Below are 22,701 nucleotides of genomic sequence, written 5' to 3'. Positions count from 1 at the left end.
GACATTCAGATGGTAGAGTCAGAATTTGGCGTAAACAGAATGAGAACATGGATCCATCATGCCTTGTTACCACTGTGCAGGCTGGTGGTGGTGGTGTAATGGTGTGGGGGATGTTTTCTTGCACACTTTAGGCCCCTTAGTGCCAATTGGGCATCGTTTAAATGCCACGGCCTACCTGAGCATTGTTTCTGACCATGTCCATCCCTTTATGACCACCATGTACCCCTCCTCTGATGGCTACTTCCAGCAGGATAATGCACCATGTCACAAAGCTCGAATCATTTCAAATTGGTTTCTTGAACATGACAATGAGTTCACTGTACTAAAATGGCCCCCACAGTCACCAGATCTCAACCCAATAGAGCATCTTTGGGATGTGGTGGAACGGGAGCTTCGTGCCCTGGATGTGCATCCCACAAATCTCCATCAACTGCAAGATGCTATCCTATCAATATGGGCCAACATTTCTAAAGAATGCTTTCAGCACCTTGTTGAATCAATGCCACGTAGAATTAAGGCAGTTCTGAAGGCGAAAGGGGGTCAAACACAGTATTAGTATGGTGTTCCTAATAATCCTTTAGGTGAGTGTATATGTGTGTAAGTGTGTGTGTGTGTGTGTGTGTGTGTATGAATAAAGTATTACTATAGAACAGTGATTAAACTGACTGGAACTGCCTGTACCTTCCAGCCAATCAGAATTGAGTATTCAGACAGAACAAGGTATAAAATGAAATAATGCAGACTAATGTCTTCAACAAAAGCATATAAAAATTAGTGGTTTAGAAATGATTGTTCAAAACTGAGCTCTATAATGGTTCAACTGTATAAGGGCTGTATATCTGACTGTACATTATCTCTTATTTAAAGTGTTGTAGTACTTTTCAGAGAACTAAGCCTTACAAGCTACATAATGCATCTCATGAATGTTATTTGCTTGACATTTTATAGACCTGTAATTGATTTAGATGTAATGGTTATTGTCATCTTGAAGCTCAAGCCACACTTCGGAGGGCGAAGGTGAAAAGCCACGTTGTCTCCCGCCGTCGTATTCTCTTCCACGACTTGTCAAAGCAGTTTCTTATTCAAATACCTCAACAAATCACTGCCACAGTAACTGCCCTACCTTGTCAAGCCTCATCTCAGCAGACACACATGAAAATGTAACATGCCGCTTATGGCAAATCCGTCTTGACTTTTACATGTGGGGAAAAATGAATCAGAACCAGTTCTTTTGACTTTTGTCTTTTATAAATTTGTTTCCACTTGTTTTCCACTGGGTTATTAAAGGAAGGAACACAAACTGCATCCAATCGCTCCGTACCAGGGGCATTATAGTAGGGATTTACACCAATCATCTTTAGATGTTATTCGTATTGACGTCAACTAATAGTAGTGTGATTATTATGATTAACTATTTGGCAAAGACTGCATGCAAAGAAAACAGCTGGGAGTTTTACAAAACCTTCGGAGGGAAAAGCAGTGCCGTTTTTGAAGGCATTCCAAGAAAAGTAGTGTTTTCATAAGAATGCCAGGCTTCTCTCCTCCGTTCTCCTGGTTCTTGCACACTGTTCATTTATCCCACTCTGTCCATGGAGAAGGGAAGACTACAGCCGAGGTATGGATGTGTTTTATCAGCCTCTGAGTGCAGCAGGAACCACAGCTCAACGATCAGTCCATTTCATTAACAGCAGGGCTCTGGTCCGTACTGGAACTCTACACGCCGTCTCAAAGCGTCCAATATCAGTTGATGACGTTGCTCAATGAGTCTTGAGTGTTTTTGTATGTGTTTGCATGTGTTTCCCCCCCACTGTTTTGTTGACTCTGGCGTGGACTTCCTGCTCTTCTTAATTACATATTGCCAGGGTACAATTTCAGAGAAGAAACAGTTTGTATGTATGTATTTATCATATTGCCAGGGTATAATTTGAGAGAAACAATTCCATCCATCCATCCATCCATCCATCCATCCATCCATCCATCCATCCATCCATCCATCCATCCATCCATCCATCCATCCATCCATCCATCCATCCATCCATCCATCCATCCATCCATCCATCCATCCATCCATCCATCCAAATTATGCACAAGCATAAACTTCTCTTCATAAGTGATATATAACTTTTTTCTACGTCTACATTCATGTGAAGACTCAACATCTCTTTTCTCTTTGGTAAACGGGTACGCTTGCTAACTTCTGAATGAATTAATAGCTGCAGAATTGCTGGTTGTGGTTGAAATGACGTCAACATTGGACGGTCATGGTTAGTTATAATAAATAAATGAAAATGTATTTTTATTGCACTTGCTGCTTTAGATCATAATAGTTTTCAGTATATATGTTTGTAATGGATTTTCACAATGCAATATTAAATGTCTGTGTCTAGAACAAGGGTAAAACAATAAAACAATGCATTTGAAAAGTAGCGAAATTAGTCTGTATCTGAATCCCACCCTCTCAAAATCACAGGGTTTTGTTTCTGCAGGCCTCAGTAGGTTGTCAGTGACTGCGCAGTTTTCTGCTGAGTCATGGTCATCCATTTCTTCCTCTCTCCTGCTCCTTCACGCCTGCCACAGTCTATCCAGACGACTCGACCGCTGTAATGACTAACCTGCCCACCTCACCCTCTCCTCCAGCTTATCTGAGCCATGCCAGCGCACCGGACCAAGGATTCCCTCTCTTTTATTCCTCCTTCCTGCGTTCCGCTACTCATTTCTCCTTCCGTCTGTTAGCGGACCGTTAGTCGCCCACTCAACTCCTTCCACCAATGCTTTCATATAATTGTACTTCCAGGGATGCAGCCAGGCAGACTGAGCGGCGCAAGCTTTCAATATTTCATTTCGAATGACAGCGATATGATTCACTGCTTTACTTCACTGTTTTTGTGTTGGTTTGACATTTACCATGTACACTGAAAACTTTTTTTTTTTTTAAATAGTATTTTCTTGTAAAACATACTCAAGTAATCTGTTTTAATCACAATTTTTCTATTTATTGTACTTGTTAGAAGCACGTGTCACCATTGATGCACTGCCGAGCATTACTGGAGTGCGCTTTGCCCATACTCGACTTTATTATTTACGAGAATAATCGTAAATGGAATTTGGGAAATGGATATTTTCGCACTTTTATATCTAATTGTGAGTCACGGAACACTTGCTCTGGCGCTCCAGAAACGATAGTCACCTGCTACTCCATGTCCTCACCCTCATACAAGCCAGTGGAAAGAAATATTCCATCGGGTTTTATTTCTGTTTTCTTACGTCTCCAGGAAGGAGGTCCTCGGTCTGGATGGCGCGCTTTGCTTTTCCACGCCCTCACACCTCGTGAGCAGTGACGTGGGTTATAGCGAGTGTTTTAGTCACCTGCTCTGGCGCATACATTTTTACTAGAGGAAAAAGTCTAAATTTAGGACAGAGGAAAAGACAACATGCTCATTTTGAGATATGACTACTACTAGCATGCATTGAGTCCTGCGTCAGTCAGAGTAGGAAAAAGGGAGGAAGATTAGGAGGTGATATAACAGAGAGGGAAATAAATGGATAAACATGACTGCTTTTTGTTTAAAAGGGTTCGGGATGGGATGTTCCTAATTAGAGCCACTCGATTGCGATTATTAGTGCAAGATGTTTCAATTCCCTGGTTTTCAGTGCTCTCTTCCTGATGGATTGTAGATCTCAGAGAGCAAGACCGCTGGAGGCTCCTTCACACCCTGAGAGATCTTCTGTAGAGCGTCGTATATCTGACATGTTGAAATCCAGCTTTTGCATGTGCAATGTCTTGGAGATACGACAATACTAGAAATGTGAGAGGAAATGGAAAGATGGGATGGGATGGAAAGCTGTAAGTGTGAGATGGATAGTTGGTGAAGTGTGATTTGGAAAGGATTGGGTGTTTTAAAAGACTAACCTTTTTTTTGTCCAAATGGGCACGGATGCCGATAATAAACAAAGTGGCCTGGCAGAAGAGTTGCTCCATAACAAAGAAGAGGCCTGTAGACAGGCAAGATCTCACTGGAAGCATTTAAAGTTTTTGGATGATAATAATTTGCTATAAGTGGCCTCCGTTTTTTCCTCCTACACAACATTCTCTTCCTTTCTAACTTATATATCTGGGACTCTTTCTCTCACCGTCTGTCTGTTTAAAGGCAACAGCACTCGCCCATACTCACGATGACTAAAAATTCAGATGTATTACACCGATCCTGCCAGTGAAACTGTGCAATGTTCTGGATCACGTTTGGGAGACCGAGAGAAAGATGTGATCTAAGATGTAGTGGCGAGTCTTAGGGAGTTTGACCTTCAACTTATGATGAAACACTGTTGTTTTGGGTTTTTGTGTTTGGCCATATCACTCACACCAGCTAAACTAATGATTCAACACTGCTCAGTACATAAATATGAGTTATATTAGGTAAAATACTCATCTATTTTTTATCAACTCCTTTTAGTAGTGAATGAATGATAAACTTTTATATTTGGCAGTATTCTTGATTCATCCACCTCTTGATTTTTTTTTTTTTTTTTTTTTGTGTGGCTTTTTTCTTTAATAATAATAGATATGCAGTGCACATTTTAAGATATATTTTTTAAAAATACAAATAAAATGAATGAACTTTGTCACTGCTCTAGCGGTCTCTGTCACTGGATAAAACAACTCTCATTGAAAACACACGAGGTCCAGTTGCTTTGTTGCGGCGAATAACCGTCCGTATGAACGTCCATCTATGCATATATTTCAAAGTCCTTGTAATTATCCATTTTCTTTGTGTGTGAGTTGAGGTTTCTTGGCTTGCACAAACACAATGTGAACAAAGAGCAAGGTCACAATGTTTTGCTTTAGCACATTACTTGAATTGACTTTTTTGGCAGAGGATTTTGACCAAATGGATCTGCGAATATTGCGTTTATGTTGAGAAGTTAAATAAAAGCTGTCAACTTCAATAAGTTCAAGACAACAAAACCTGGTGATTTGCGCAGTGAGGAGGGCCTGTTCGACTCCTGCAGGTTTCCGGGTCCAGCTCAAAGCCTGGTCTCATCAGCATCTGTAGTCCAGAGTCAGACTCCAAGTCAAACACAGCGAAGAGGGATAGTCATTGATCCGGCGGCTCACAGGGAGAACACACATCCGTAACAACTGCTAGACCTTCCTCACTGCTGAAACTGAGAAGAGTTTCTTCACGGTATATGGAGACATGTGTCTGAACTCTGTGCTTTAGTCCACATTAGCTTGAATTACTGCTTGGTTATTCATTAGGAGAGCGTTCCTGCACCTTGCTGGCTCTAGTTTCAGGAGTCTGCTTGCCTCGGGCTTAATGTTAGAGCATGCATGCATGTACACGTATAAATATGTAGTTAGTCTAGACTGAGCAAACGAGGTAAAGAAATTGCACTTGACACTGCGAGTTCATCAGAGAGTGTGTGTCTGTGTATTGACTGACAAATGACACACATATGCTTTTGTACTTCCATTAGTTCTGTGAGAGCGTGTGTATGTTTTCACTGGCAGAAAACTTTGGTGTACACTTTATGGAGGAGATATTAATCTGCAGTTTCAATTTGAATCGGGTGTTGTATTAAATGTTAAACCTTTTTAATTTGATTCAGTTTGTTGCGACAAACACTCGATCCAGATGTCAGATGCATGTTAGTCCGCCCTCAGAACAACGATGCATCAGCTCGTCACTGGGACGGTACATTTGTACACCTTTGTACCCTATTTAGTGTGCATATTATTACCTTTTGAAAGAATATTGCTCCAGTGACAGCTCTTGTACTACTTTCTGAGAGTGTTTAATGCTTGTTTTCTCCCAGGACCCAACATAAGTCAGGGTGCTTGTAGAGCTTGTGTTTTGATTTGCCTTTTGGTTTGAGTTTGGTTTGGTTTAGATTTTTGCTCTTGGCTTTGTTTGTTTTTGTTTTGGCTGGTTTTGGCTTTTCTTTTTTTTTGATCGACTTTTTTTTTTGGGGGGTTATATTTAGTTTTTTTTTGTTTAGTTTTTGTTTGGTTTGGATTTGGGGTTTAGTTTAGTTTAGTTTAGTTTTTTTGTTTTATGCTATGTTGTGTTTTGGTTTGTTGATTGTGATGTAGGGTGTATTCACAATGGTAGTTTGGTTCTCTTGGTTTGTTTGGTCCGGTCAAAAAAAAAAAGATGACGATACCAGTTATTCCTCTGTTACACACACAAATCTGCTGCAAGGAAACTGACACCTGCACTGAACTATAATGGGCAACATCGCAACTATGACGATTCTGTCCTTTTTAGTCCGTTTAGACATCCTGTTTTTGGTCCGTTTAGATGTGTTTGGTCCGTGTTGCCTTCATATTTAATTCGAACCGCACCAGAGTTCATTTGGAAGCGGGCCGAGACCATGATCCACTTCTCTGTTGCGCGTCAGATGGCAGCGTTTCACACTTATTAAGAGTTTGTTTTAATTTGAGACAAACCTGCCAAGTGTGAACACAGTCTTTGGTAGGTATATTTAAAAGGCTATGCTTGGGCTATTATATTATATTATATTATATTATATTATATTATATTATATTATATTATATTATATTATATTATATTATATTATATTATATTATATTATATTATGTAAAGAAATATTACTTCAGATGGAAAAGTTTTTTTGCAGACCACTTTCTTTGTCCCGGTACACTTTTGTTTTATTCTGGTAATTCAAATTAGGTATGGCTGTGTGTGTATGTGGGAATGTGTTTATGTGTTTGAGGTTGGCAAAGATAGTCTGAGGCAATTTATTTCACCTTTTTTGTCTCTGAAAAGGTATTTGAGAATAAGGGAATCCATGTTTGTGTATGTGAGTCTGTGTTGTTTGTTTATGTGAGTCTGTGTGTGTTAATTCACGTTTGTATGTGTTTTTGTACTTCTCACCCTGTCTGTTTGTTATGGCGGTCAGAACGAGAGAACCGTCTTAAACAGGCATTTTGGGAGGCGGAAGACAGACCTTGTGGTCGAGGTTGAATTATTGACTTAGTCCTGCTGGCCAGACCTTACCCATGTGTCTCCAACAAATCCCTGGGCCTGGAATTTGACCCACTCATTTACATGCATACTGAGAATAGGCTTTATCCCTGTCCAGTAACACACACACACACATGCATACACACACAGCGTACCGGGGGGAGAGTTTCATTAGGACCGATCTGTACTCATGTGGAGCCTCTGGCTTTGGGGTTTGGGAAAAGAGAGAGAGTGGGATCATGTAAAAAAGAGTCAGCTCTTTTTAGAACGGTTTGCATAATCATGCGCAATATTCAGTTTTGGCCTTGATTGTGTATCAAAACATTCCACACTTTAGGATTTAGGTTAAAGGTCACTCTGAAGTGGAGCGGACGAGTCCTTTAGTTTGAACACATGCTGGACATGGTTATGTCAAGTCAAATTTATTTATATAGCACTTTTCACAATGTACATAGTTTCATTGTCCTATAGCCTATATAACTTTAAATGCATAACTTAAATAATATAGTTTACATTTTGTGATGATAATTGCAATGAAGCATTTGAAATTTGTTATATCATAAAGCACTTTATGTGGTCGTATATGCAGGTAAAGTTGGACATACTTATATATCCAACTTCATATAAAGAGCTTAGAGGTTAGAGGATATTAGTCAGTTAGCAGGATTGATGTTTCCGTAGAGAAGAGGTTCGGCAGCACATTTATCTTTATTCCCAGGAAATGGCCCTGTTATCAGATCTTTCAGTATCTTCGAGTACAACAATGCTTTTAATTTGCAGTATTATTAGGCTTTAAAATTCATTGATTCCTGATTCAATACTTTTTTGTTTGGATCTAATGGAAATAAATAAACACTTTAATTAACTTTTAATGAAAAGGCTTGAATGCCTCAGACCCACTCTGCCTAATATCTGAAACATCATGGCACCAGATTTTTATAATTCGAAAATTGGATTAAAAGAGGGCTGGAAAGAAAAAGTAATCATGGACTTTTTTTGCTTCATTTGACACACTTTACAGGCTTATAATGAGTTGATATTTGTGTGTGTGTGTGTGCGCGCGCGCGCGTGTGTGTGTGCGTGCATGCAAGAAAGTTGGCATGTGCAATATTTTTAGTGGCTTTGCATTTTCAAATAAATAAAAATCATTTAAAACACACACACACACACACACACACACACACACACACACACACACACACACACACACACACACACACACACACACACACACACACACACACACACAAAAGAGGTAAACAGAGTTGAGTAAATTCGTATGCATCATATATATTTAGAACTACTCTGACAACATGTTTTGCCAAATATACTTAAATATAAATTTATGTCAGACTGACTAGCAGTTATGCATTTATGTGGTTTGTGTGTGTGTATCTGTGCACGTGCATTTGGAAAACATATGCGGTTGGCCTGCAAGGTCTGTTCCCAGAAGCAAGAGATAATTCCCCTGTGACAGATGTTTCCAGATGTGTGGAATAGTTACTAATTGCAAAAGACTCCCACAGAGCTGTTTCTAACCCCCACCTCCTCCACTTTCCATGCAAGCCTTGAACATTAAAACCTGATCGCGGATAAACTCTTGCTAACACTATCTGGCACACGTGCACAGTGGGATTGGGCTCATTTTACCAATTACATGATCTTTCAAATGTCTTTTACTAAGCGGAGAGCATCGCCAAAAGATGCTTGATCTGTTCCAAAACCTATTGAGGCATCATAGATGTGCTATCGGTTGCAAAAGGTAGGAAAATGAGTTATGCTGCCTGCTGAGAGACCGTCTTTTGCAGAATACTAAGGCAGCATCACATGTATGCTTTGCTGAGAGGCCAGTCTCAATGCATTGCGACAAGCTGATTAAAAATATAATAATTTAAGATGCAGGACGAGGCACTTACTGCTTAACTAAAACCAATTTTAGCGCCACTAACTGGACATTTCACTTTTAAAGTGTTGCGAAACTTGCAAGAAGCAACGTCATATCATTTTGCAGAAATGTTTTCACATGCACACAAGCATGGGTTGGATGTATAATTACTTTTAGATAATTTCTACAGATAGTTCTCCTGGCCAGAAAACATGACCTCAGACAGTGGACTTCCTCCACATGAGGATGCTGTCTGCCACGTGATTGTTACTGTGATTGCATGTTCTCCACCTGTCATACGAATTATCAGGAGATTCTATTTGAGAACTGAGGAAATGAAGATTTCTACAAGATGTAAGCTATACAGATAGTGCATAAAGACTGTTGTCTTCTCCATCTGCTGCAGAGAAAGTGAACAATGAGTTACAACAAGGTCAGAACCGGTGTTGGCGAATAGCTAAGTAAAAGTACTGATGCTTTTGCATTGCATTGTTTTTCCAGTGACAAGTTACTTTTTTAAATTTGAATTGATCTAAAACTGGAAAGTTTGATGTAAGTGCTGTTGAAGTGGAGATTTCTGAGAAAGAAAAACATTGAGGAAAAATCATTTAAAGATGTGTATTGCAATTGAAATCCCGCAGAAGCAAATGGATCAAGTGTAATAAAATAAACACTTAAATGGTATGTTTTCTTTCCACTAGTCTGAAATGCGTCATGCTACGGAAGCAAAATAGCCCCAAATCTCAAAACTGACCAGTGCATGAAAAAACAATGTAGTGTCTAGCCTGATCCACAGAACGCTTCTCAAACTCTGAACATAACACAAAACATGACTTTAAAGTGTTAAGAATCAATTGAGGAAGAGCTAGTATGCCACAACAGTTACCTTTTGGATTTAAATAGGCAAATGCTTAATTTGATCATTATTGCAGTGATTATGTTTCTAGCATGTTATATGTTTGTAACAGTTCTTCCAACCCTTATTGATGGAGTGTGTAGCTTTTCATTTCTTAAACACCCATGTAGGAAGACACATCATGTCTATATTCCAGGATGACAATGTCAAGATTCATCAGGCTGGACTCTTGCAAGATCTTGACCAAAAAAGAGGAGCATCAATGTTTGCTCAAGACCTTGTATTGTCAATGCAAGAGTCCAGCACTCTGTAAAGTCTCCTCCAGCACATCCCAAAGACTTTCAATGAGTTTAAGGTTTGGACTCAAAGGTGCCAATTCATGTGTGAAATGATTCCTCATGATCAACCATTTCTTCCCAATTTGAGCCTGATGAATCTTCATGTGTCTTCCTACTTAACTGTTTAAGAAATTAAAAGATACACACCACATCAATTAGGGTTAGAAGAACTGTTGCCAAACATATAACATGCTAGAACCATAATAATCACAGCAATAATGATCCAATCATAGACTCTTAAGCCTTTGCCTATTTAAATCCAAACTACATTGTGGTGCGAATCAATACAGCAGCATTTCCCCCCTCAAAGCTTACCTATACAATGCATTTTATTCTTTCAAGTGTTAACAACCACCTCCCCCAAATGCTTTTTTGAAGTTTCACCAAGCGCTACGTGCCTACGGCTTCTCAGGAGGGTTAGCAGACTCTCCTGCTGCCTGCCAGCTCGATGTGCGTTGGCTAGCGATCGTCCACGGCTCCGACAGTAACAGCCTGCTGGGCATGAGGCTTGATCTTAGGCCAAGGTCTGCCTTTAATCATGGAGCACAAGACCAACACAATGCCCAGGAGTCTCGCTTGCTTTCTCGTGTTCTGGGATGATCCAGTCTGGTGCCATGCCATCAGGATGGACTATCTTTTAGTGGTCTCTTAGGTTGTTTTCTACTATGTACTGTATGGCCTGTATGTAAAGCGGACCTATTATGCCCTTTTTCAAAGTCTTAATTTAGTTTTTGGGCTCTACTAGAATAGGTTTTCATGCTTGAATGCACATTGTTTTTCACATTGTTGTAGCTCCTCTCTTCCCAGTATGTCAGTAACGCTCTGGGGTGCGTTTCCCAAAATCATCGTTAGCCAAATATGGTCACATTGAACTCTATTGGTAGCGACGGAGCTTGCAATCATAGGTCGTATTGATTTTTTTAACGTGCGAAAATTTCAGACAAGAATTTCAGACTCAGTGTGCAAGGACCTTACGTCTGAAGGACCCAACTCTGCAGGGCTGGGACCCTCCAGGAACTGAGTTTGACACCCCTGTTTAGTTCCTGTCTCTATGAAGCCCCTCCTTCTGAAAAGCACACTGCTCTCTGATTGGTCGGCTGGATCAGTGTGTTGCGATTGGTCGAGCGCTTCGAGTGTGTTTGGGAAATGTCCCGTCCCTTACCATAACCACCAGTTTCAACACACTACTAACTAACTCAACCAGGCCCCGCCCCTTTAATCTGCATATTAATTATTTAAATGAGGAATATTGTGACGTGTTCACTCCCAGAAGAAACTCAAGACTACAATGGAGGTGTTTCAGGGAGTTCAGAAACACTGACACTGATATAGAGAAGAACTTTGTGCTTTGAAACTTTTACGCTCAAACAGCAACAATAACTTGTAAAAAGAAATGGCGTTGAATGGAAATGGCATTTCCTTTTGTATTCCACAATGTGCAGCACTACGAGATCTTGCTGTAGTAGATAACATTAGCGCACACCCTTTCTTGACTAATCCCTATCAATTCATTATGTGATTTCAATGAACCACAACCATCTGGGACTATAACAGTGTTCTCAATGTTCAGTTCTAGAGCCGCATCACACGCTACGCTTTAAAAGGGTCATGAAACATGTTTTTTGAGATGTGATTCACATGATGAGTGGTAAATGTTCCAAAGTTTGGGGGAAAATCTCTTCCTGGGTTGAAATCAAGATTGACTGAATGTCACATAGATGTGTGTGATTTATGCTAGATATGAAGACATGCATAAACAGTTTCTTTCTTAGCTTTCAGGAGCACTGGACATAAATTTGTGATTATATTATATTAAAAAAATGCATTCATTTCATATATATCTCATATCGTATATCATATCATATATCATGTCATATATCATATCATATCATATATCATATCATGTATCATATCATGTCAAATATCATGTCATACAGTATATCATATCATATCATATATCATATGTATCATATCATATATCATTTCATATATCATATCATGTATAATATCAAATATCATCAAATATCATATCATGTATCATATCATATATCATATCATATATCATATCATGTATCATATCATGTATCATATCATATATATCATATCATATATTATATCGTATATCATGTCATATATCATATCATGTTTCATATCATATATCATATATATCATGTCATATATCATATCCTCATCAATCACATCTATCATATATCGTATATCAATCACATCTATCATATAAGCTGGTTCAAGACTAGAATATAGCCTAGACTAATTGCTAGTTAACTGCTTTGAGTTATGCTTTCATAGAAGGATATACTGTACATGTGTATGCATACACTATAGCTGTTGCTGCTTTATGCTGTTGGTTGTTTATAAAAGCTTGTTTAAATGATTAGATTCTACTGTTAAAGTGCTGAATTCACTAAACGCACCCTAAAATCCCAACACCCTGCTGTCCTTCACACCCTGATCCCAAGATGCAACCCACTTAGTTGTTCCAAATGTCTGTTTGTGGAAGAGCATTTTAACAAAGATGGAAAATGGAAACTAATCAAACGCACACCCTCATCATCTCATAGTGCAAGTTGAGTTACATCAATATTGCATCATATCAGGCAAACATTAGTAAAGAGGACAGTGAGGTTTCAATGAGAAGACGTTAGGCTACTAAGTTAATGTGTACAAATTGTACTAATAAAATTATAACCATATATTTAGTTAAATGAACCTTAATACTAATATGTATTTGAATGGTCAGAATATCAGTATAAAAGACTTCAGGTTTTTATCAGGTGCGATGCCAGAGATTATATAAAAAGAGATTACTAAATTATTGTTTTTGGTTTTAATTAGGCTTTTCACCTAAGAGTTTTGAGAGCTCTATTTGTTTCAGAATTGCTTTTCTCAGAAAATTCTGACATCATTTTGAGGACAAAGAGGGAAAGATGATGCCAAATCTTCTGATAAAATTCCTCTGGGTGTCCATCTGGTTCTGGTGATTTGATGTTTGAACAGGGCTTTTTCAATCTGGTGTCTGTGGAAAGTTTAGAAAAAGTTTTTTTTTTTTTTTTGAGCTGTCAGAGTTCACATGTTGTGCATGACACCCTTCACACTGCGGTAAATGGAGGAAGAGATCTGAAGGACTTTCACTTTTGGATGCAACCTGTGTATGACATTCTCATTCTCTACGGATTAAATGGTTTTGCTGCTCAGTTGATCTTTTGAATTTGAAAAATCTCCAAATAATTGATTAGAACCTTTTATTTATTTGATTAATCATGTCAGTGGATAAGAAAAAGCCATTTTATTTCATGTATTTATTAAAGAAAAAAACAGTTATTCATCCAGCCCAATGTTGTCCTCCAAACAATGTGCATGTTATGAAATCAAATATAGCGCATGTTGGCTGTACGTTATCTGCAAAAAAGGCTTCAAATATAAACATGACATACTAAAACAACAATTGCTTTTTAAAGCAGAAGTTAAAATCACTAAAATGAAAATAAATATAAGCAGACTAAATGTTAACTGAACACACATTCACTCATATGATCATAATAATAATATTACATTTGCAAGAGGATCATCAATATTTGGGGGGTTCTTGTTATCAAAAAGTGAAGTCCTTTCACAATTTGTAATGGTTATTCTCAGTTATTTTTCGGATTTTTTTTTTCAGTCATCAGGAAACTCAGTTTGCTAGTGCGTGCCAGGTTTTTTTTAGTTCAAATTGTTTTTTGTCTTGGAAAAAGATAATTGTGTTTTTGGTTACGAATTCATATTTTGTTATTTAACTGCCATATGTTTTGACAGTCAGAAGGCATCTGAGAGCTTCCAATCATGTTTATTGTCTTTTCATTGTCTTATTCTTTCTTCTTATTCTCCTTCTTCAAAAAATAAAAGATTTTCCCCCTCTGATAACTACTTTTGCTGTTTCCCTTATGAGTCATGAGGTGAGTCATTAGTTTCCAGGAATAATGTCCATTCTTACAGAAGATAGTTATTAAAATTACTGTAATTTGTCAATGAGGCATTAAACTCCATGTGCTAGTGGGGCGTGAAGGTGATTCGGCTAAACGCAGCGCTTACGCGAGTCTGCTCAGAGATGATTATGATGACAATAATTGGTCGTTCTGAGTTGTGTGGAGTTATTAATGATAAAGTATCTATTTGTGAACATGATTACTGTGTGTAGTATGAAAATGATTTATTTGTTTGTGCTATATTACATGAGATGTTATCTCATCACAATTGTGATGTTGTTGTGATTAGCGTGATATTGCTTCAGTGTTTAATAAACAATAACTGTCAACTTGCGTTTGAGTTTATGAAAAATGATCCCAAAATAAGCCAGAGCATCAAACTTTGCTATGTCCATGATCTGACATACTCTACTGTATAAAATATTTATGATTTTAATGTTTATGAAAGTAGTCTCTTATGCTCTCCAAGACTGCATTTACTTGATCCAAAAAAAAAAAAAAGCAGTAAAATGGTATTATTGTGAAATATTATTATAATTAAAAATAGCTGTTTCTTATGTGAATATAAAGTAAAATTGTATTTTATATTTGTATTTATTTAAATGCAATTATTGACGTTTAGTCTTTGTTTGATCTGGTTTGGTTATCATTTCTGATCTCATGAGGCAAGTCGTAAAATATGATATTTTTATATCTGGTAAATCACACTAACGTTCAAAAGCTTGGGGTTGGAAAGATTTTTAAAGTTTTGAAATAAGTCTCTTCTGCTCACCAAAGCTGATTTGATCAAAACACAGTAAAAACTGTAATATTGCGAAATATTATTAGAATTTAAAACAGCTGTTTTCTATGTGAATATAAAGTAAAATGTAATTTATTCCTGTGATCAAAGCTGAATTTTCAGCATCATTACTCCAGTCTTCAGTGTCACATGATCCTTCAGAAATCATTCTGATATGATGATTTGATGCTCAAGAAACATTTATGATTATTATCAATGTTGAACATTGAAATAATAACAGTTGCTGCTGCTTGGTTTGGTTTGGTATTCGCAATGTTTTCTAATGATCCCTTCTTCTTTATGTAAATATTCTTCATTCAGTTAAGACAGTAAACATCTAAAAAAAGCCTTGCTAGGATGAGTCTGATCCGAGAGCGGGCTCTGTGTGGAGCGATTAGAGGAAAGAGATATTTATCAGTGATAATTGACATGTCGCCGGGAGTGCAGGGCTGGTTCTGCTTGGCTACAGAATCATACTGGATCTGTTATTTGTTTTTCCATCTGTTCGGAATAAAAGAGGGAGGCTCTGTTGTCTCCGAGACAGCTGTGATGTCAGAGCCGGAGAAAGATTGGACGGGTTTGGAGAACTGTGAGGGTAAAACATGACCTATGATTTTGTGTTAGGGCAGCAGTAGTAGTAACACTGGCCCATTGAGTCCATTAACAAGCAGTCTGTCTGATATGATGACTTCATTAAGAAGATCATGGAGTCAGGAGACAAAAAATCTTGCCTCATAGTGCTTCTTTTAGTCTTTTTGAAGTTCGCCAAAGAATATTTCATATATGTGACCCTGGATCACAAAACCAGTCACATGTCGCACGGGTATATTTGTGGCAATAGCCAACAATACTTTGTATGGGTCAAAATGATCGATTTTTCTTTTATGGCAAAAATCATTAGGATATTAAGTAAAGATCATGTTCCATGAAGATATTTTGTAAATTTCCTACCGTAAATATATAAAACATTTATTTGTGTGAGTGGATGCAGCACAATCGCCAACATAAATGAACAACTTTAAAGGAGATTTTCTCAATGTTTCGATTTTTTTGCTCCCTCAGATTCCAGATTTTCTAATAGTTGCATCTCGACCAAATATTGTCCTATTATAACAAACCATAAATCAATGGAAAGCTTATTTATTCAGCCTTCAGATGATGTATAAATCTCAATTTCCAAAAATTGACCCATGTGACTGGTTTTGTGGCTCACATATGCACTACCGTTCAGAAGTTTGGGGTCAGATTATTAGAAGCATATTCGAATGATTTCTGAAGGATCATGTGACACTGAAGACTGGAGTAATGATGCTGAAAATTCAGCTTTGATCACAGGAATAAATTACATTTTACAATAACTGTTTTCTATGTAAAAACATTTTAAATTCTAATAATATCTCATAATATTATAGATTTAACTGTGTTTTGATCAAATCAGCTTTAGTGAGCAGAAGAGACTTATTTCAAAACTTTAAAAATCTTTCCAACCCCAAGCTTTTGAAACGTTAGTGTGATTTACCAGATATAAAAATATCATATTTTATGACTTGCCTAATGAGATTAGAAATGACAACCAAACCAGATCAAACAAAGACTAAACGTAATGAATTGCTTTTAAATAGACATTTTACTTGTTGACAGTGTCTCAATTCTGACTGGACCTCGTCTGTTTTGTTTCAGATGCATCATCAGCTCAGATCCGACGGGACGCTGCAGAACGCTGTCGTCTGTGCCGATGGAGGGACGTTTGACTGGTAAAAATCATGTTGTTTCATCAAATAAACTCCAGCTCTCCCACATCAACACATACGCTGGTCTCACAGGATGCTCGGGATAGCATCTGTACAGTAAATAAAATCTGTGTAGATTTACAAAGCCTGAATTTATCGTTCAAGTGCTCTCGATCTCACTTATGCGAGCAGAGGATCCAGGACTATAAAGTCCATCCATCCGTGAACCTGAGGGAAAGAATGCAGCAGACTCTAATGTTATCAGTCTCTGACATTCACAGCACTGATTTATTCCTTCATTTTATACCAGTATAAGGAGAACATCATCTTCGGTACTGGGACTCTGTGATCAATGACTGTTGGAGAAATAGAAATAGAAATTTTAAGTTGGAAAGTTTAAATTCCAACTTTCTCCCATTCTGATGTATTTATTTATTGCATTATCTGAAAAGAGAAAAGAAATCATGCTTTGGTTAGTCTTAATTATGACAACAACAAAAAAAGAAAAGAAAAGTAAACGGCAGTCCTTATAGATCAGCGCTTGGACTTTATGCACTTTTACTCAAGTGGAGTATTTATACTCTAGTGGAGTAATATTTCATCACTAAATGTACTGTAACTGTTTAGTCCAATGCTGGATTTTAGCGGGGGGTTTTTTTTGGTTTTGTTTTGGCACCGGTAGATTTTAATTACACTATGTAAAAATATCAGTATTTTCTTTGCAATAAGTGTAAATAGTAGCTATATGCTATTTAAACTTGTAAATAGTGGCAGATACTATTTGCACCGCAGTGTTGTTCTACATTAAATGGTATGCAATAATAACATAGATTGTAAATGATTATATTTGTTAAAATTGTTAAATGGATGTCGCCTTATTGAGACAATAAAGCCCTTCCTTCACATACCCCTAACCCTAACAAATAAACACTTTATTTATCCACTTTTAGAATATTTTCTTCATTTTTATTGAAAATAAATGCCTTTCCGATCTGAAATGTAATGGGAAAAGGGATCAGAGCGAGTTCGGCAAAAGGTGGATTTGAACATGGGTTGATTTGCATAAAAGCTTTTAGCAACACACCTTACCTCTATACTATTGCTATTGTTGACAATCCAGCGGCTTCCCGTAGTTTCATCTGTCCCAACCAGACGTCAGACGTTGTTGATAATGTTGTTTAACTAAGCAAATTACTTTTTTCTAATTTATGTAAAATTTCTCACATTTGTTCAATAGTGACCTTCATATAACAAACGGAACATGTTGAAAATCTGCTTTAAATCATAAAACTTCCCCTATTTGAAGAAACACCTGCGTACACAAAGAGCAAAAGCATTTCAGATGAGATTTATATCAGGAAACCCAACTGCAGTTTCACAACAACAACCAGTATGCTGTTGTTTTCAGTAAAGACGCAAAACGTTACTTTAGACGTCTCACAGTAAGTAAGTCCAATTAAAAATGAAACTTTGTGTCAAACTAAGCTGACCTCTGTAGAATGTCACAGTGTCAAGTTTAACAAGTAAATGGCCAAAGACTTTCTGTCCTTCTGCCGTCTGACACGCTGTGTGTAAAAGTGTGTGTGGTAGAGATGGAGTATGAGATTGACCTGAATAATTGGCTGAGAAGCTTCTTGTCCTCGAGTCCACAGTGAAGTACGAGGTCAGCGTGACTTTTCATAGTTTCCCTGATCTTTTCAGGAGAGCTTATGTGAAAATCAAAGGCCAAAAAGAAAAGCGATTCTGACAGATCTTAGTGCTCGTCTCAATCCTGATGCGCTAATGCCGTCTTTCATCTCCGCGGTCGCTGCCATCTCGCGGTTTCGCCATCGCCATGGCAATGTACAGAAAACAAACGACTAGCCGTGATGTCATAGTTGGACAGCTTTATTATTCGCGCCCACCGAGTGGAAGACGAGGACTGTGGGAGAGCAGATTCTGGCAGTAACTCTAGAGGAGGATGCTACTGTATCCTATTGTTTCTGTGGGCTACCTGCAGTCAATGTGCTTTAAAAGGTTACGGTTAGCATGACAAAAGAGATCCGACTGCAACAAGGCCTTCTCTTGAGCGAATGTTGCACTGCGGAGCATGGGAGTCCTGCAGTGTGAAACGCATCAGGTTAGCCCACTTCTGAGCTGTTGTAGAGGTTGTGTGGCTGTTTCTTCGACTGTAGCAACTCTTTGTCCTGAAATAAAACTTGTTTTGTTTGTTGCGGGGAGAAACACGCATGAGTGAAACATTCACAAGAAGATCTATAACATTTGCATTTAATAGGATAAAAATAGATTGGCTCATAACATGTTCACTTTGTCTGTCTGTCTCTCTCTCTCTCTCTCTCTCTCTCTCTCTCTCTCTCTCTCTCTCTCTCTATCCATCTCTCTCCATCCATCCATCCATCCACCCAGTGTGGATATACAGTGAGGAAAATAAGTATTTGAACACCCTGCTATTTTGCAAGTTCTCCCACTTGGAAATCATGGAGGGGTCTGAAATTGTCATCGTAGGTGCATGTCCACTGTGAGAGACATAATCTAAAAAAAAATAATCCAGAAATCACAATATATGATTTTTTTACTATTTATTTGTATGATACAGCTGCAAATAAGTATTTGAACACCTGAGAAAATCAATGTTAATATTTGGTACAGTAGCCTTTGTTTGCAATTACAGAGGTCAAACGTTTCCTGTAGTTTTTCACCAGGTTTGCACACACTGCAGGAGGGATTTTGGCCCACTCCTCCACACAGATCTTCTCTAGATCAGTCAGGTTTCTGGGCTGTCGCTGAGAAACACGGAGTTTGAGCTCCCTCCAAAGATTCTCTATTGGGTTTAGGTCTGGAGACTGGCTAGGCCACGCCAGAACCTTGATATGCTTCTTACAGAGCCACTCCTTGGTTATCCTGGCTGTGTGCTTCGGGTCATTGTCATGTTGGAAGACCCAGCCTCGACCCATCTTCAATGCTCTAACTGAGGGAACGAGGTTGTTCCCCAAAATCTCGCAATACATGGCCCCGGTCATCCTCTCCTTAATACAGTGCAGTCGCCCTGTCCCATGTGCAGAAAAACACCCCCAAAGCATGATGCTACCACCCCCATGCTTCACAGTAGGGATGGTGTTCTTGGGATGGTACTCATCATTCTTCTTCCTCCAAACACGTTTAGTGGAATTATGACCAAAAAGTTCTATTTTGGTCTCATCTGACCACATGACTTTCTCCCATGACTCCTCTGGATCATCCAAATGGTCATTGGCAAACTTAAGACGGGCCTTGACATGTGCTGGTTTAAGCAGGGGAACCTTCCGTGCCATGCATGATTTCAAACCATGACGTCTTAGTGTATTACCAACAGTAACCTTGGAAACGGTGGTCCCAGCTCTTTTCAGGTCATTGACCAGCTCCTCCCGTGTAGTTCTGGGCTGATTTCTCACCTTTCTTAGGATCATTGAGACCCCACGAGGTGAGATCTTGCATGGAGCCCCAGTCCGAGGGAGATTGACAGTCATGTTTAGCTTCTTCCATTTTCTAATGATTGCTCCAACAGTGGACCTTTTTTCACCAAGCTGCTTGGCAATTTCCCCGTAGCCCTTTCCAGCCTTGTGGAGGTGTACAATTTTGTCTCTAGTGTCTTTGGACAGCTCTTTGGTCTTGGCCATGTTAGTAGTTGGATTCTTACTGATTGTATGGGGTGGACAGGTGTCTTTATGCAGCTAACGACCTCAAACAGGTGCATCTAATTTAGGATAATAAATGGAGTGGAGGTGGACATTTTAAAGGCAGACTAACAGGTCTTTGAGGATCAGAATTCTAGCTGATAGACAGGTGTTCAAATACTTATTTGCAGCTGTATCATACAAATAAATAGTTAAAAAATCATATATTGTGATTTCTGGATTTTTTTTTTTAGATTATGTCTCTCACAGTGGACATGCACCGACGATGACAATTTCAGACCCCTCCATGATTTCCAAGTGGGAGAACTTGCAAAATAGCAGGGTGTTCAAATACTTATTTTCCTCACTGTATGTAGGATAAAAATAGATTGGCTCATAACATGTTCACTTTGTCTCTCTCTCTCTCTCTCTCTCTCTCTCTCTCTCTGTATATATATATATATATATATATATATATATATATATATATATATATATATATATATATATATCCCCATCCATCCATCCATCCATCGTTCCATCATCCATCCATCCATCCATCCATCCATGTGTGGATATATGTGTACTGTATGTAATGTGTATTTATGTAAAAATAATTAGAAATTACCATTGAATATTAAATAAATAAATACAAAAATAACCAGTAGGTCAAAGTTTTATGGGCTTCTTTTGGAACTTTCATAATATATCTTATGCAATTTACATATGTGTCTGTGTGTATATGCATACATATAGTATGTTAAAGTTGTATGGACTACTTTTATGATACATTTGTTATTTCTGCTAGTTTTAATTAAGATCAACACCTCAAACATAAAACTTCCCCAAGTTGAAGAAACACAAATGCACACTGGCAATATCATTTCAGATGAGATTTATATCAGGAAACCCAACCGCAGTTTCACAACTAGAAACACAAACAAACATTCACAGTCTAAAAGTAGCATGCAGATTTTCCTTTACTGTTTTCCTCTGCATTGCAGGTGTTGAAATGCAACAGGTTTCATCCGTCACGTGAAGACGAGTGTTTCATCCGTCACGTGAAGACGAGTGTTTCATCCGTCACGTGAAGACGAGTGTTTCATCCGTCACGTGAAGACGAGTGTTTTATCCGTCACGTGAAGACGAGTGGAAGAGAGTGTCATGGTTCATCGAAGCGCCGTCCACCTGTCCTGCAGCATCATGGCCTTTTACCAGTGTTTCTGGAACAAACACGACTGCCATGCTAACACCCCTGGTGTTCATTATCCCACGGAGATCTTTTTATCCCGATCAACACTTCGGAGACTGTCAAAGCGCTCAGCTCGTGAGAGATTTACTCGTCTGGAGAGTGTTCGGCTGTCCTCGGCCTCCCAGCGGTTTGGAAGCGCTTGAACATCTGTATGAGCCTCCAGTTGTTTGTAATAGTGATGGTGTAAGGAGAGACACCCTTTTCTCTTTCTGAGCCCCCCCCCCCACCCCCCCACCCCCCCCTCTTCCTTCTCAAATCCCACATCAGTCCATCTGGTTTATGTTTGTTTGGCTAAGTCTGGACCGTAGCTGCTTTTCAAACTCTTGCTTCTGGCTGTTTTGGGGTCCAGATGGCTTTATCGCTGTGCTTCACGTGTCCTTCATGGGTCGTGTGTGATGAGGAAGCCCTTCCCTATACGTTGATCCTCTGAGATTAATGTCTAGTGGTGAAGCATTGGTCATTTATGCTCTACAAGCGTCCCAAAGAAAGATACAGCCCGAACTGAGCCGCGGAGGGCAGCGTTTGGAGCCAAATCTACTAACGTCAGGCCTCTGTTCTTTTGCGTCTACACTGAGTTTGTAAATACGTGAGTCAGATGTTGGCGAGAACACTTCAAAAATGGCCTCCTGCATCAGACGCAAAGCAAAGATGAGTGTGTAAATGAATTAGCATCTTCTTTTAAGGTTTTATGGTGAACTGTCATTGCAAGCAGAGCTGAAATGTTTATAGGTTGCTTTGTAATGTACAAAACCATAATTTGTGGCTTTTGTATCTAGTTAATTTGTTTTCACCAACCGTAATGTTTGAGATTCTTGGTCGATGAAGCACAATAAATCAAACCGTTTCCATCATTCATTCAATGTGGATCATCATTATGCTCAATTGTCATTTTGGATGTTGACATCATCCCACAAACTGGCAGACAACGATAAATGACTGTAAAACAGTTTAAACCATATTTGCTTTTTTTGAGTCACATGGGTTTATGTGTTTAGTTTAGGGAAAGCTTGGGATGTTCATAACGAGAAATGATAATGTTTGCTAATATTCCATTTTTCCTTGCAATACATGTAGTATTGCTTCATTCCAAGATTGTTACATCACATTAAGATGCTAAAATAACACTAAATGTAATCTGCAGCCCCTTTCTATTAAAAACATTAGGCTTGTTCATACGTCATGTTCAAAACTATGCCCTATCTATCTGTCTGTCTGTCTATCTGTCTGTCTGTCTGTC

The 22,701-nt window shown here is 38.5% G+C and overlaps 1 long non-coding RNA gene across 1 annotated transcript in view; it reads left to right on the top strand.

Annotated features, from left to right (window-relative positions):
* LOC311096731 overlaps window positions 1-22,463 on the top strand; it is a 68,917-nt gene extending 46,454 nt beyond the window's left edge. The window contains exons 2-3 of the long non-coding RNA XR_014609075.1: window positions 16,510-16,583; window positions 21,217-22,463. This is a non-coding gene — a long non-coding RNA (uncharacterized lncRNA). The remainder of the gene's footprint in view (window positions 1-16,509; window positions 16,584-21,216) is intronic.
* The last annotated feature ends 238 nt before the right edge of the window (window positions 22,464-22,701 follow it).

This window comes from Abramis brama (genome assembly GCF_963993115.1).
Source record: "Abramis brama genome assembly, chromosome: 14".
Lineage (NCBI taxonomy): Eukaryota > Metazoa > Chordata > Actinopteri > Cypriniformes > Leuciscidae > Abramis > Abramis brama.
Note: the sequence above shows the minus strand (reverse complement) of the source record. Positions and strands in the feature narration are given on the sequence as shown.